Here is a 17,678-nt window from a genome sequence, read left to right on the forward strand (position 1 = left end):
CATAATAACTGTAAAACAACGGCAGAAGATAAACGATATTCCAGTGACATCTCAATCGAAAGGGGAGCACAAGATAATTAGAAGCGAGTTATAAGACATCTGTAATATGTGATTTAGTTTAACTGAATAGTCGAAGTTACGTATCAAAGTTACTATAGCATTGCGGTCGAATCGTCAGAACAAGACGTTTACATCTTATCGATACGATAAATTTTCTCCAGTGGACTTTCAAAATTTCAGTGATATTGCAAAACAGATGGTGGTAACAGGAAGAGCAGCAGGTTTAGAGAACAACTACAACGAGTCCGGGTTGAGAGAATGAATAGATAAAGTGCAGGAATGATCTCGCCTTAGCAGGAAACAGAACTCGTAAACAACGGACACTAGGTTAGTGATGATAGCAATAAAGTTCGTAAGCCTTAATGTTCATGGTAAATTTTGTGCGTCTGCGGCGCTGTTCGTTATCGCACAGGTCGAACAGATATCGCCATTAAGTTCTGATACTTGCACCGATATCGGCTACGTAGAAATGAATACTAATACGAGTGGATGGCTTTCCATTGTGAATAGGTGAACGCTGTTGAAATACCCACATTCACCTGATCGGTAGAACGGCTTCTAGATCTAACGAATGCTATGAGATATCAAGCAGTTCACTAAAGGACTATCGCTGAGAGCGGCTGATGAAAAAACCTAGTAAATATTGTATAGCAATCGCGAAATGTTACCCTTTGTATGATTGATTCGAGCGGGGTTATGTGTGCAGTTGGTCTTCACTGGTGCATTGACTGCGTTCAATCATCATTACAACGACTAAGTTCCTCTATTGACGTCCATTCTCCGGCCCATACAGCAGCTTACAGATGTATGAAGTTCACTGGTTATTTTGTTGCCCCTTTTTGATTTAGTTTGCTGCCCTCAAGTGTTTACTAGTACAACAACGTGCTCACCGACTAACAGATGCCGCCCTTAATCCACTTAGCTGAATTATTTTTTCGCATCTCCTGTCCCTTGACCCGGCTTGGACCTATATCGCCATATGGATTGTGATGATGATCGTGGTATTCTGCTGGGACTCGTAGGACCCCATTGGAATTCGTGAGACTCCGCTGTGACTCACAACACTCGCCGGGACCCGTGCGTAACGCTGCTTTCGCTACGGCATCTGATTTAATTATTAAGACGAATAGCAACGTTGTGTCAGAGCCTAGGACGTCTCTCTCAGATGTCGTCTAGAGCCGTACATTCTACCAGCGAACTAAACTTAAACGACTATAGCGATGATGCGATTTGTAATCAGGGATTCGCTAAAAGCTTTCTGTTTGCTTCCATTGAATGATGTTGTGATTGTTCGCGTAAGATCCGTTCGCCTGATTTGATTCCCTTGGGTCCCATGAAAGCTCAATAGTAAGCACGCAGATACACGTACGCATCACATATTGGATGGGGCAAGAGTTCTAAAGTTCAAATGTACACGGTACGTTTGTATGTAGATATTATTCTGTTGAATACAAAGAGTAGTGACGCTAATAAAAGTGTCAACGAAAGAAAGGCAGAAGAAGTCCTCTGATGATGATCTGGATCCGGTTTAGGTGCCCGAAAAACAAATCAAATTAGTCCTCTGTTGCAAGTATGAATAACTTCTCTGGAGATTCCTAACGGCGCAAGTTGTCAGGCACCCCGTTGAACGTCGGTCGGTCAAGAAGCGTGTTCTCAGGATATCGACTGATGGGTCCTGTTGCTCTGCGGATTGAGTGATTATTGAATACTCATTCATTTTTCACTTAAATTTCAATATTGTCTGACAGAAAGATATCAACGCTGTTCCGCCCATGTACATGTGTTAAGCAAAAGATATCGAGGTACAGTATGATTACTAATATAGTACACTGTATTTGTACACTTGGTACGATGGTTGTCATTTTCAAAAATCTTATAATAGGTAATTCTAAGCGATTAACTTAATTCATGCCCACATGTACGTTCTTAGGCTAATATACGTGCGTCAGCGGTAACTGCTACACTAACTTTACTCAAATACAGGGTACTAATTTGCATTTCTTACATGTTATAGTAATACTGGCAAGTCGTCCTACTTTCAATTGTTCAGGTTAAACCTTTTGCGCAAAGTTCCTATGTGTTTGATAATTCAAAAATTCAATTATCTTACTTTTTTTTCAAAATTAATATCACAATATCTAGAAATAGTTACCGGCGTCGATGGGTCCTGAAACGCTAAAGGAGGTCGAAGGGTTGACAAGTCGAGTAAACTTTGTGCGGGGATACCAAGGAGATTTCCCTAAGCAACTAAGATATAAAATCAATTTTAAAGAAACCTATTCGCTTAATACGTACGTCTATAATGGTGCTTTATAATTTCAAAGTATCGATCCGTTGCTAGCCGGGCCGTATTAAGCAAACTCGTCACGCAGGAGTCGCTGTGCCAACGTAACGTAAGCTTTCCTTTGTCGAGGCTCTCGCTGACAGGAAATCTTAATGCAGAATCATCAAGTTATAACTAAAAGCGCCATAATCAGCACATAACATAATCATAACACGTCAGCGGGCGTAAGCACCGCCAAGTCAGGGCCGCTTGCAGTTTGCAGCAGAATGAAACGCTCCATAACGGTTTAGGTAAATAGGCGGTAAAGCTGACGAACCGCGAAGCAACCCAGTTTTAAAAGCAAATCTCGATCGATCCATCGAGTAGCCTGCTTCGAGTAACGAACGTCTCTAAATATACCCGTATATTCGTAGGTCTTGAGGTACCTTCGATGCTAAGAGCCCCGACGCCCCAGTAGGATCGCTTTAAGGGTTAGAGATATGAGTTTGTTTAGGTAAAGAAAGGCGGCGTGGGGATCACGTGGTACTGAAACTAGTTCACAGAATTTTTGTTCCGGTGTATACGAATAATATTCCCCTAGATTTAACAATCACTTGAAAATGCCGTGACACAGATTTTGGAACTACATTTTTTTTTGCCAAAACCCAAGTTGTTAGGTAAAAATAATGACAAAAGCAAAATTATATTGCACAAATGATTATGCACTATAATTATTGTACTATTATTATAACATGATCACTGTTCTTCATTTTGAAGAAAGTTATTTACACTTCTATTGTATATTATTCAATCTATTTCCTGTTCGCTGGCTTAAAATCTTACCGAGCTAAGGGACCCGATATCGCGACTGGCAAATTAATTGGATTCGAAACTGGTCTACCAGATTCGTTTGAATTTATAACAGTGGTCTTAGCGGACAGCATAGCACTCTGACAGCGACAGAAAACAAAACAAGAGGGATCCGATGGTACTTTATAGTCTGTGATCTTTATTTACACTACAGGCTTAGTGGCATGGTCGTTAATAGAGACTGATTCGAAGATCTAGTTGCTTTTCTGCTACGATTGTATTTTTTAGGTTCTCACGAATGTATTGATCGTTTTTCTAGCAAAATGGCTTTAAAGTCACAATCTCAGGTAGTATAAGTCGTGTCGGATGTTCGCTGTCGGATATTGTTAGATTGCCTGTGTTTAGGTTTAAGATCTAACGTCTTGAAGATAAGCGATTTTATCACGGTAAGAACATAAATGCTGTCCAAACTCATAGTAAATGGCTGCGGTTTGTTGTCAAAATACGTTACTGAAAAAAAAAAAAAAAAAAAACTAAAACTACGCAAAAATGATTCTCTTGTTCCCTTTACGGAAACGACGACGTAGATGTTCTTCGCGGCGGACAAGCAGTCGCGGAAAGCTCTTGAAGTTGACGTGAGGGTTGTGTAAGACTAACAGCTGAGTAGCCATGATATCGCTAAGAAGCTAATCACACACATGCAAACCATCTGAAGGAAACTGGCTACAAGGAGAGCTCGATGTTTAACCTCAGTAAGAATTGACGTGAAACAATCCAAACAGCTATATCTCTATATTCAACATGAAATCCTGTGGAAATGTAGCAAAATTTAGCTATTTCTACAGCAGTTGGTCACGAATGATGAAATGTGAATGACATATGGCAATAATTTACAAATAATAAAAATTGTCCTTTACGATCTGTGAAAAAAAATCAGATTGACGCCAAAAATAAATAATTCGATATGTTTGCTACGAGTGCAGAAAATTGTATATTACGAATGCAGAATGATTAATTCGTGCCTCTACTGTCAGCTACTAACAGACTATTAAGAAAAAATCATCTATCAATGCAAAATCGAGTACAGTTTTATATCAACAAACGTTGGGATAGTTAAGGTGGAACATGATGATGTATCGACCGTATGTATAGCTTGGATCTCGCACAATTGTACAATGATCTATTACGGTCTTTAAATAACATCCTCAATGGTGGTCCTTTGGTTTCAATAGAGAGATGCAAAACTCGCTCGGGACAGGGAAAAGGCTTCAAAAAAAAAAGCTTCATGAGTCATATGGATTCGAATGAAGTGTTCAGCTGTTGCAATATCTATGACATACGACTCACAGAGTCATCTCAATAGCGTCATTGGTAGATAGACGCGGTGGTAAGCGTTCCGATGAAGATCAATTATCGCTAGTATACAGACGAACAGATAGATGAAAACGCTTGCATAGTGCAGGATAGTAACTGCGGCACCCAACGGACAAGCTGACCATTTTATTCGAAAGAAAAATATTATTTCTAAGTAAGTATTAAAATAAACTATTTTCTACTTGACTTAGACAGCACAATACGAAATACTATAATATTTAGATAGGCACCAGATTGTAACACTTTGTCTATTTAAAGAAATTTTAGAGATCGATTTGGTGCTAGGTCGTATCCCTTCGCCTTTTCACGGCAGTCAAAGTTCTGTTCCCATGGCAATATTGTCACGCTGCGAGTCCAGTTGCTTAACGGTGGAAGTTACAGAGAAGTTACGTATATTTGAAACTGAGTGATCTGGTTAATATTCTTTGCTTTACGCCATTAATAGAAACCCCTTTTTATACACAAACAAACATACTCTGAATTAAGCGTTCTATAGTGGACTTAGGTTAGATTAATATCGATCTTTTAAAAGTCCAAAAAGGTCGAATTCTTATTCCGAAAAGAACTAGTCGTCTATTTGTTATAGGACACTTGGAAGTTGAGGTTTGCTAAGCACACCTCGAAGCTACGTTTAACTGATATGCGTTGCAAAATCCTAGTCCAGATTTTCGAGGAAAGCTCTGTTAACTTGTCCTATCGGGCAGGGTTAATGCCAGTCCAATAGAAGGTGGATGGGCCGTGTTCTAAATGGGTTTACTGAAGCTGGTACCATTCAAACTATTTACGTGTTCTCAAATGTGACGCACCCCAGCGCCTATCAACAACGCGGACATTCACCGATGTATTAAATTAGCTTTATTTGTATATCTCGTACTTGTTCCGCGCGTACTTATATATATGCCTTCTGTATTCGTACACATATATACGAGAGGGAAAAGGGAGTACAAGTCTCACTGAAATTCTCGATATATGTGAACCACTCACTAGGACAGATTCTATGCGACGAATTAGGTAAGGCCACATTTCTTAGTACAAATGAAACAATTCACTTCAAGGCCTAAATCAATGACTCCCACCGGGTATACAAACGCCGGCAACAGCAGCTACGGATGAAGTACAAAATACAGCAACGGAACCTGTTGCACTATCGCCAGTTATGTTTACCTGCTTTGTCTGCCTCGAGCGTACGGGCGGGGGACAAATGAAGACGATTTTGGCAGACAATGCGACGAGTCCGTAGGTTCATCCCAGATGGGCGCTTGGGGTACCGTGTGTGAGCGGGAATTGGGCTGCACTACACTATTGCAACAGCCGTTGGACGGGTTGAAGCCATCGTCATTATATCATATGGACAGATATATGTCCATAAGTAAGGTAGCAAGCTGTCAAAAGATTTTTCCCAATTCTATATGTAAAATTGTTGGCATGCCGAACTTCTTTCTGAAGTCCAATGATCGTCAATAAAACTGGTTCGAAAAACGTTCAGCGACGGCCAGATAAAATGGCTTTACTTACGAAAGACAAATAGAACTGAACGTGTAGTCTTACGTATCTTTGACGATCTAGATAATAAGAAATGGCGTTACACGTCAAGCGGTTATTACGGCCTGTTGCTATTTCGTTACGAACTTAACATAAAGCACGACACACTTCGGAGTAACTAACCTGAACGTTTGAAGGCATCTATCTGAAAGGCATTATCTTCTACATTATTGAGATTTTGTAATATTATTCTTACTTACAAATGAGGTAGACACTTACGCGCGCGATATACGGTGGATTGTGGTAATTTTCTGGCTGAGTGTCACACCTCGGCCTACCTCTATGAGTTAAATCTATATCGAGTCGTCCGTAAGACTTGTCAACTGAATTCTCAACAGAATGATTGGATAAAACGAAATACGTCGAGGCAAAGACCACAAATCCATACCATAGGATCGTTGAACTGTAGCTAGGATAGCGACGCGGACGGCAAGCGGTGGAAACATACAAGTCACAATTCTGTATTATAATACTTGACGTACTTACAAAAAGAATGGAGGATTGGTAACTTTGACAAACATAAAATCGATATCAAATATCGAGATTAAACCTTTTTTTTTTTTTAATCGTATTTTCCACATTCAGAGGGTCGCTTCGTAGATGAGAGTCGAGTGACTGCAGCTAATCGCGGGCGGCCAACAGCCTGTAGCTGGCAACGATTCATTGTTAGAAGCTCATTCGAAATTGAATGGTTCGTGGAGTAACACTGACAGTTACGCGATCGAACGCTCTATAAAAGCGGTCTTAATGGTGCGCATAACTATCCCGTACGATAATAAATAAACTCTAACAGTGGGTTCTCGTTTCGGTCCGGGTGCAAGAAGCAGTCAGACCAGTGCAATAAAAAGGCTATATTATAAAGGAAGAAAGCCTTGTAACCCTTAGCTTGCCTTAAGGTTGATTATTTCAGGTTATCCGCCGTGTTCTGGCCTCATATTCGCCTTTAATACGAACGTATCATAAGGACAAAAGTGCTTGGGCTGCAATTAGGCTAATGCGCAACTGTGCTTAAATATGAAAGCGTCAATTTATGCACGCGACCTGTAGAGGCCCCTGATAGCTGTTACGTCTGTATATATATTAGCTGAAGTTTTTTCTATCTGCTTTAGAGCTAGAAGTATCGTTCCGCGACCAGAGGATTTTTACGTCATTGGGGGGCCTAATATTGCTATGCGTGTATAGCCAATGCTGTAGCTTGAAAGGCCCAACTTATAGCTCGAAGTGCTGCGTGTAGTTGTCAGAACATAACTAAGTGACCCCTAATTTTGTACATGAGAAGATTATGCCTGGTGAATGAGTCCCTATCGCTTAAAAGCTTTTGACAATTTTGTCCTATTCGCTCATGCCTCCGTATTCGTGCGATAGCAACCTATTAGACCTCCCGATTCGAAATCAAGTGGTCCACATCTGCAACAGTTCGAAGCGATACTTAATCGAGGCGGCAAAACTGAACGGGAGACTCAAGACATTAAGTTTGATTTTTGTCTAACACAGTCGGCCCAGATTTAACTTAGTCTCATTTCGATAGCGTAGGTCAAAAATTCGTGTAAATGAAAGTATGGACAATAGTCCTTTTTACTTTTTGGCTAGAAATATTCGTCCTAAACACAGAATAAGGCAAGGTTAGTTCTATTTTTGGAGATAAGAAAAGGTGTTGCAGACAGTCGCTACGAGAGATGCGATAAAGGGCGCATATTTATCATTAACCCATCTCTACGTTTTCTTAAACTGACAAGTAATTAGCATTGCTTCAGATAGTACAGATGGCTCTTTCCAGCACAAAACTATCGAGTCGTTCCCTTACAAGGATAAATCACTATGAGAATGGAGGGAGGACGTTCGGAGAAAGAAGTCAAACGAGACTGGGTCCGATTAATCCAACAAGAAATACAATTAAAAAAAATCATATTTCACATCGTAATGTTGCCAGAAACTAAAATGTCTTAGGATTTTCCATTAACATTATATTTTGTTGATGCAGGTTTTTTCAGCGCCCCTTTCGACTCCACCGAAGGAATTGCTTTACCATAAAAGGTAACTATAAGCAATGGGTGTTGGGAGCCTCAGGAGATTTTAATTGTATTTCAACGGATTTAGACATTTTTACAAGGTCAATAGTCTCAGCCATGGTCCGTTTCGAAATGTCTCCCAGTTCAACTCCAGAAACGCTGGCAAATCAATCATGGTAGGGAAAGTTGATTGTTTTGACTCGGTAGCTCACTCGGTAGTTCCTATAAACGGAATATAAGTCCGAATCGCTGGATTCTATGTTTGTCACAGCCAGAATGGCTTTCTTGGCTCATCTATTGAATTTTATTTTTAACGTTTTTACTACAACTAATCGTTCCCAAAAGAAACTAGGGACTCAAGTGGAAGTATTTGTCAGACTGTGTTTACTGTTGGTAAGCAGAGCTTTTACAATATGGGCACAATCGCGGCAATGCAGTTAAACAAAGTACTTCGTTCTATGTGACGCTACAAAAAACGGTGAATCTCATTTAGTTTGAACCTCTCATTGAACACTAGCTTAAGCCTGTTAGATCTATTTCTGTGTGGTGACATTTTTGATTTGTACTTTTTCGGTCATCTATATAAGCTACCGTTTTTTCGCGCGTGAGTTTTTCGCGTGCAAGTTTGTACGGAAGTTACGTTTAATCCGTAACGGACAACTGTTCCATTGGTCATTTCGCACAGCCTTCGTGGCGAGCATTTTAATTGTCTGCACAAATGTTCATATAGTTTGTTCAGCTGTAGCTGACTAACTAATATATTCATTTGTATCTGATTGAATTTTTAATAAATTGGCTTAACCCAATATAAAGCCAGACAGGTGCTAAGGTGGTCCTTTCTGCATGACATGATGGGTACTTCTAAAAACAACAAAAAAACACTAATAACGAAATCATGCAAGCATTTATTAGAAATTGATGTTTGTCATGTCAAGGCTGTCCTCAATTCTTTACTCGATAGAATTTATCGAACGATATAACGCACAACTTTTAGAATGCCTCAAGCGAAGTAAGCTATTTGGAAATAGTCAAGTCAAACGAAGGCATAATCGTCAGACGCCGATAAGTGAAATCGAGGAAAAACAAGATCTAATTCGGTTACCGAATTGGATAAAAATACTTATTTTGTCAGTCAAATTAGAAGATATTCTATAGAAATGTTGTCTCAAGTGTTTCCCATCATGGCTTAAACTCGGCTTAAACCCTCTCACGCACAATGACCCATGTCATTGAGCGTGAGAGGGGTGTCATGGCAACACAGGTATCAACCATAGCTAATAACACGTTATCACAGAAGACGTACATGAAACGCGTAAAAAAAAAACATGTACAGGGCGAACTTATAAGGTAAAGTAGAGTTATTTCCAAAATCGTATATCATCTGAAGGATCGTTGAATGTTAGAAAGCTCTCTAATACAAGTGGTGACTGCGTTAGAAAATGGTATAGTTTTCTGTTTACGAGAAAAGAAAGCTGAATATTGTCATTATTCTTCTTCTCTATCTTTCTCAGTCTGTCGTAGAGAAGCTGTTCAAAGGACTTACGTACGTCAAACGAATCGAGGCTTTTTGCGGACTCGTTCCGAAATGGCCTTTACGATTCTTGTAATTAATTCTATCCACAGAAATGGTCGGCAAAAATCGATTGGGGCTCTAGATGATTAAAAAACATAACAGAAAGCTGAGTTTCCGATGCATGAAACGAATTTCAAAGAATGCCCCCCCAAAAACATCACAAAAGCCTATTTAATTACTAATGTAATGTCTGGACTCCCGCGCATTGTATTTTGGTCGCGTACGTAGTGCAAGCTAGCGGCTTATAGCATGCTTTTTATCTCGCCACAGCAAAATTGCATTGAACATAAAATCCATGTTACTATTTTTTTTTTTTTTTTAGCGAATTTGAATAATTACTAATCGATTGCTTTGACGATCCAGTCTGTTTGTCGTTTAACGTACTGTATACCGTCGCAACTACTTAATGACCACCCTTTGATTCAACGTTCTCACAGAAGGCTCTGAAGACAGCTTTGAAAGCCATGTGTTCTTGGCAATGCAAAGCAGATTTAAGTGAGCCGACCCACTTCTATATAATGGAACTCGGCTGAGCCAAGCGCAAAGTATGGCAATAAATGCCGTATCCGGTTGCGGTGTAAACATCCCTTTCAATGACGATTCGCGCGGTGAACTATATCGAGACTGTTGTAATAGCTTTGATCCCTCGTAGTTCCCATATCGGTCACTCGTGGTTGTACTTGAAGGTGTCATGAACGGTCTGAATGTATCCACTAGGTCCCCTTTTCGCCGGCGGTCTTCTCGTAAGAACTTTGCACACCGTATACTATTAGATCCCAGCCTAATAATCATTTCAGTACACGGGGTAGCCATTTTAGTTGATCTCTTCAATTTTCTCCTTGGATTATTTTGGCTACTTTGAGACAAATTAACGACACATTCAAATTTTTTTTATGTGTATTTAACTGTTCAGATACTGATAGTTCTTAGGTCATTACCGCTGGCAGAGGTGCTGAACTCCGCCTGACACTGCAAATAGCCGTATATTTTCTGACGCATTTTGACGAAGTGGAATTCAAATCACTCGTCTCAGAAGTCTCACTTCTAATTGTACTTCGTCTGATTACCTTTATGGCTACAGCCTGGTCGTATAGTGAAATCTCTGAAAACTCAGACAGAGTGTCAGAACTGATAGGCATGTAGTTCCGTGAATTAGTAATTGGCGGATGACCGTAGGGCTTCGTCTCTCGTCCCAAACATGGCGAGGGCCAAAGTTGTCGTTTACTATGAAGATGGCATCCAAGTCCGCCATCTCTGAGAGGCAGAAACTTCAGTAAATCGCACGTTAACTGAAGTGCCTGTGTTTCAGTTCGGTGAGTGCGTCATTGGACCATAGCTTATGCATACAACCAGAAGTTCGTAGGAGTATGGCGGAACAGTATACGGAATAAATATGTGGCTTTGAATGGAAAACTCGACGAGTTGTCCACGTTTGAATGTGATATGCCGACCCTCTTCGTAGAAAACACCACATATAATGCGGTCCCTTCTTGGTCTGTAGGACAATAAATTACTGTTACCTTGCTATTCTGCATGGCCACGCCGATGTGACAAAGCATCCTCAATTCAGGCGTGCCGCTTATTTCTCTTAGTGTACCTGACACTGACGAGTACACTAACCACCTTGCTCCGAACCTCAAAACTATTCCGTCGATGGGGTCCAGTGGTTTCGACCCGAACGCGTTGCGCCGAACTACTGAATCAGTCTCAGCTCGAAGAAGCTCCTTATGACTTCACAATCGAATGTGCTGACGGCACCCTTCGCGCACATAGAAACGTCCTTGCCGCCGAATCCGATTACGTCAAAGCGCTTTTCGATATACCTATGGTAGAGGCCAGCTCATTGGAAGTAATATTGAGAGATATTTGTAAGGAGATAATGACCAGAATACTTGACATCATCGACACGCATGCCGATGATTTCAACGCCGATAATGATCTAGACCTATTCAAAACAGCCCATTACCTCCAAGTCACCCGAATAATGACAAAGTGTATAAAACCATCAAAAGCTAACATTAGTACAGACAACGCCACTCAAATGTATTGCACTGCTGACAAGTACTGCATGAGGGACCTTTGTGAATTTGTGTTTGGCGTTCTAGAGAAAAATACTACGCCACTTATAACAACAGATTTCTTCTCTGATATGGTTGATGCTAATCTGATACGTGCCTTTCTCGAAAGTGACAATCTCCTCGTACTTCATGAGGATTCAGTGTTTGAATTTTTGACAGCTTGGCTTGACAAAAAACAAATGGCGAGGATGTGGTATGCAGGGGAGTGCAAGGAGCTAATAAGATTTCCGTTTCTTAAAGCAGAAACGGTAGAGCAATTGGAGAAAGTGCTCGTCGGTCCGACTGTGGCTCTAAGGCAAAAATTAGCACCACCAAAATAGAATCTGGATCTACCCCTCTTTCGACGTCGCAGATAGACAGTGGCTCACTGTCACTTCTTGTGGTAAAAAAAGAGGTCCCGGTCGGCTAGAAGAACATACGGACCGCTTAGTGCTAACCAGCCTCAACACGACGACTACACGAAGATCCGCTTCAGTAATTAGTGGCCATACAATCTACTCGAACGACGGTCAAACTGTCTATAGTCTCAGCATTAACAAGATAAAAAAACGATTTCGTTCTAGTTCAATATCAATTGCTTCCTGGCAAGTTTCGCGCACCCGGTATCACCGTGCTTCATGATTACATTGTACATGTGTGTTCGACTGCGAGGCCACGCACCAGATGCTGCGAGCGGCCATTTTAAGGAATTGATCGGAGACAACAGCAGACCCGAAGCTTCGACACGTGCTTTTCTCGATTCATCGATACAGCAGCAAGGCGTTCCGCGATACCGGGCAATCCACCAGACGACGTGCGCGGCTGGAAGCCGTCTACAAGACGAAGTGACGCAGTTTTTGCTTGGTACTATGACAACGGAAGTGGGAGGTTCGTATGGCCGCGTTTAACCTTTTGACTCGTGAGTCGAAATGCCGCATAACCGAAACTCGCTTACAACAGCCCTGGTCCCGCCAGCGGCCGCTGATCGTTTGAAACAACGTCTACACCGTAGCAGACAACGAAAATTCAACCGGATTCATTGTTGATAAATTCAATCAACAAGAGGGGACATTTGAAATAGTGCAGAAGTTGTAGCTCCACAATAGTCGTTACATAGGAGTGGTGCCGATGGATCTAGGTCGGCCTTGCGCCGTCACGGACGACACATGGCTTGCTGCAGAGAGATTGGAAAGCTTCCGGATAGAACACGCAGTCAAAGAGTATTCATTCATTCATAAGCTACGACAAATTGGGGCGGGTTGAAGGGCGTAGCATTTTGCGTTAGTGATCTCCGGCTTGTTTAGCTAACGGTTTCGAAATCCGCGAGGTGTTCATAGCGTGCGCGGAAACATTAAAAGTCAACATCGTCACCAAGTCGTACTTCACTATACGTAAACATTATAAATCTGCTTTCAGCTCTCTACTGAAAACATGGCGTCAATTCTGATCACACAGGACGTGTCGTTAAGTAAAATTGATATTATAGGGACGGGTGCCTAATAGCATCCCAATTCTTGAGTAAATGCGGCTCAAATATGTCTATAAGGAGCTTCTTGAATCCAAATAAATTGCTATTTGTCAGTACCAGTTATGTATATAATACTATGAGCTAACGCGCAACATTCAAAGAAGCGAGAATCGCGTAAGGCTAGCCAAGAGTTCAGTGTTGCAGTTTTTCTACAGTATGATTCAGTAGAAATGGAGGTTGCCAAGATGCAGTCCGTAGACAAATCTAAGGGGGGTTAATAGGGTTGTCATTGTCGCCAGTGTGGACATATGGCATATGTGAAGAGAATATTCGGCCCAACGTCAAGTCTATGTCTTGACAAAAGAATACACCGACAATCTATGATGTTTTCGGTAAAAAGTAAGATCTGTGTCAAGGTCGAGATCCCTGTTCGGGTTAAAAGGAATGTGTAGTATAACGTACATCGTCTACGGTTAGCTAAGAGGTACCATATCGGTGGTGACTACATAAAGGCGTGTTCTTTCCCGCAGTCATTTATTGTAAAATCAACCCACAAGGCCAACGACTAATGTACAGTTTCTGTGGACAAAGGGAAAAACTGTAGTTGAATACGAAGGGACCTGTGCATCGCGCGATTATTAGAGCGTTGTATAACGTACCCTAAGGAAAACTGAACACTTAGACATGGATATCAAAAAAAAAATATTACATATATATATATATATACAATAATTTTTCGATTTTTTAAACATGATCACCCGCAACGCACTAGTCTATGATACATTGCGTTACTAATCTTAATAAAACAAATACGCTAATAAAATATTCTACAGTAATCTTTAGCAAGATTCAAATATGCGGAACTTGGTAAGTTTACACTGTCTATATGCGCATGAATTAAACAATAACCAACTGTACTCCCATTTGAAACAGCTATAGTTGATGGCATCATAAAAATATAGTTCTTTTATAACCTCCTCAAGCAAAATCAATTATATCGATTCCTAGTGTAAGTGCTGCAGGTCTTATTCAGGCGTCGCTAAAGCAAACTGGACCAATTGTGACGAATACTAGGTATTTACTTCTATTATACAGCGTATAGCTAGGGTTTAAAGGGTCCATAGTGCCTCTTTAGCCAATATTTACAATAAATTCGACAAACAGTTGCACTCGACTAAAGGATAAACAACAAACAATGGACAAATCTAGTATTCGAATACAAATCTCAACGTGCGTTCTGCATGAAAAGCAGACTTAATCATGACACCCCTCTTAGCCGTAAGGGCTGTCAACTACCCATCAGAAATAATCAGTCAAACCGAGGTGACAATAAGTACGGTGTTTAGCACGCCGTTTCGAGGTCAAGTAGCGGGTACACCCCAAGCAAAACCAAGCTGGGTCCAGTCACTGGACACACCTCGAACGATGCTTCCACTAGTAACCAGAAATGCACAACAGACAACGAGAGATTTGCAGACGAAGAGAAAATGTTTACAACTGAAGTAAAAGTTAAATACAAACATATCTCGGTGTTTCTTTATACATTTGATAGATCGGCCTACTGCGGTCAATTCGGAACAACATGAAAAATTATAAAAGAAGACAATAATTTTAGTTGACTAATCAAATATTTAATAGTTTTCATAATCAGCTATCGTGCAAGTGCTTCCTTCAATTCTCACGGGCCGCTAACGGACCTTTAGTAATATACCGGCCCCATCCCCGATTCAATAGATCGAATGCGTCCGCGTAAAACGTCGATCGCTGCCATAGTGCCCCATATGAACAGGGTATCGCCTTGCCTAGTTCGAAGCATCACTGGCCTTCTAGTTGCCGCATCAACAAGGAACAAATGCCTCGTATCGAAAACAAGTTGGCTACAGTATTGGTACAGGCTGGCAGAAGTCAGGGCCTTTATGGTTGTCTATGGTGAATTTTTCAAAACGGCCAGTCGTTATCCTTAATGTCTACACCTCCCAAGGTACTCTAATACATTCTCGACTTTACGTTACCAATATGGTCATAGGATATGTTGACGAGACTGATCATCGATGTGGAAAAATTGCCATGGGTCTTTGCGTATAGAACTAGGGCAGAATCCGACTGTGCCTGGCCACTGAACCTATATATTTTTCCAATGTAGTGTGCGGATATCGTGTGACCGCATACAGACAGAAAGAACAGGTCACTCGTGTACCTGCATTCATTGTCGTTTAGGACAAGAAAAGATTGGCCGAGAACGTTGCGCATCACCACTAACGGCGTTTCCCTGTAATTAGCAGCGACAATTTCTCGCCACAGAAAGTGATCATAGGCAAAGCATACCTTCGTCTTCGCAGTATTCTGCATATTCTGGTAAGTTCTTAACTAGGTCCAACATTTTCTCCAACTATGCTACCGTTTGTATCTTCAGAAATGGAAACCAAGTCAGTTTTTTAAACTTGTCCGCCAGCCCCATCTTGGCCTTTTGTACGCCTTTTAGGCCATACTGTGAAAAGCGAAACATCAAATTTTCGTTTTTGATTCAAAAAACGCACAACAAGATTGTCACTCTCGAGCATCGAACGCATTAACTTGACGACATTTGTCGTCATAAATGGGGTAATATACTCTTTGAGAAAACCAAACGTAAACTCACAAAGGCCACATATGTTATATTTATCTGTGAGGCTAATAGGAGCTTTTAATACCCCTACGCATCTTACAACTACATCGCTGACTTAAAGGTATCTACTTTCGTCGAAGAGCAACCCTAGCTGTGACGTTAGCGGTCGGCATCGAGATGAAGTCGATAACATCGACCATGGTCACCTTTAAGATGTCTCCCTATTCGAGGACTTTTATCGTCGGTACATCTAAAAGCGCTTTAGAGTAGTCGAATTCACGGCGAAAACTTTTCAGCTGCGCAGGAAGATGTCCGTCAGTATATTATATCGTCAAGTCATACAAGCCTTTTTTCTTTTGTCCGGAAATGGATTTAGCGGTTCGCTCGATAGCTTCGAGTCTAAGTCGCCTGTTCTTTGATAGAGCCAAATTGCCTTCTTGATCTCTCAGATTTGCTGAGTTTTATTTTTAATGCTTTTGTTACTACTTGCCACTGTTCAATAAAATACACGGCACGATCTAATTTGAAGCACTGCCATGTCGGCCTAGGTCTCTTATTGCCTATGTAAAAATATTAATAGATCGTTAGTAGTACACGTATATTGTTACAGAATGACGGTTTTAGGAATGCCGCCTTTGACGTTCGCATATCCTGCGCCATGGGAAGCTGCTATAATCTGCTATTATTAAGCATCTCAAACTTTTTGTTTCGTATCATATTCATGTGTTTGTGTCGTGACGGTTCTATTTGAACTCCTGTCTATTATTTGAACGGCTAAACTCATCCCTACGTAGCATAAGATTGAAGGAGCGGCGCACAGAATGAATAATTTCTAATTCATATAAATATAGAACCTTTGCCGGCAAAATGGTCGGCTCGTTGTGAAATTCTCGCTTACCTCAGAGTAGGAAGATCGACTAAATCTTGAAAAAATTAACCGTCTCACGTCCTTGCGCAGCCTCGGCCCCCGAAAATGAATTAATTACTCGTTCATTCAGCCTTGAGTGATAAGCAAAGACACTTAAAAGGTTTACTACACACTTTCTTGTCTACAAGAATTAGCCGAGTGAGTAAATAAGCTATTAGGAGCCGACCTCAGTTCGGAGATTTCCTCCTTCATTCAGGACACATCCAAGTGTAGATATGTTATCAGTTGTACTAATATCCGTTATCGAAAGATTCGAAGATCCGTATTATGCCGTTATCATTCGATTTGAGTTACACAACTACAAAGTACGAATATTGTCAACGTAAATCCGCACTAGTCCCTGTCGAATCACAGGGCGACCAATCAACTGGCCTCCTTCGGAGCGCCATTCCCAGTATTGCATTTTGTTGGCACTGAATGTTGAACTGTCTCTTAAAGTATATTTAGCTACGAAGTAAGCAAAGAAGGAGAACTACGTTTTCCTTTTTAAAAAAGGAAATATTTGTTCAAGAAGCATGGGGAAAATCTCGTGCTCGTACGGACCTGCCGAATTGGTAAAACTGATGTCTTTTACGAAATCCCCTCTGGCTTGACAGCGTTACATAGGTAGTCTTATTAGACCACTCTGCACGATGGTCAGTTCCTGAACGAATTAGCACGATAAAACCTTTTTTTTCCTTTCGATTTTAGCAAACAGGATCTGCTCGGGGGCATCAAGAATGTATGTATTGCGTCAACGATAGGTCGGGTTAGGATAGCAAAAGTGGTTGTGTCATAGCGTTCCCGCGAACTCAACAGCTTCTTCAGGCTGACTAGTAATTACTAATTGTGACTATTTTGGAAGACACTAGAATGGACAAGTTTGGGAGAAGGGTTAGGCAAAACGAAAAACAAGATTCAATTGTTTACGAACAGCCTAATCAAAAATATTTTGCTAATAATAATAATAAATAAAGAAATATTTTTATGTTGAAGGTATATAGTTAACG

Source organism: Varroa jacobsoni, unplaced genomic scaffold, assembly GCF_002532875.2.
Source record: "Varroa jacobsoni isolate VJ856 unplaced genomic scaffold, vjacob_1.0 contig01139, whole genome shotgun sequence".
In the NCBI taxonomy this organism is placed as follows: domain Eukaryota; kingdom Metazoa; phylum Arthropoda; class Arachnida; order Mesostigmata; family Varroidae; genus Varroa; species Varroa jacobsoni.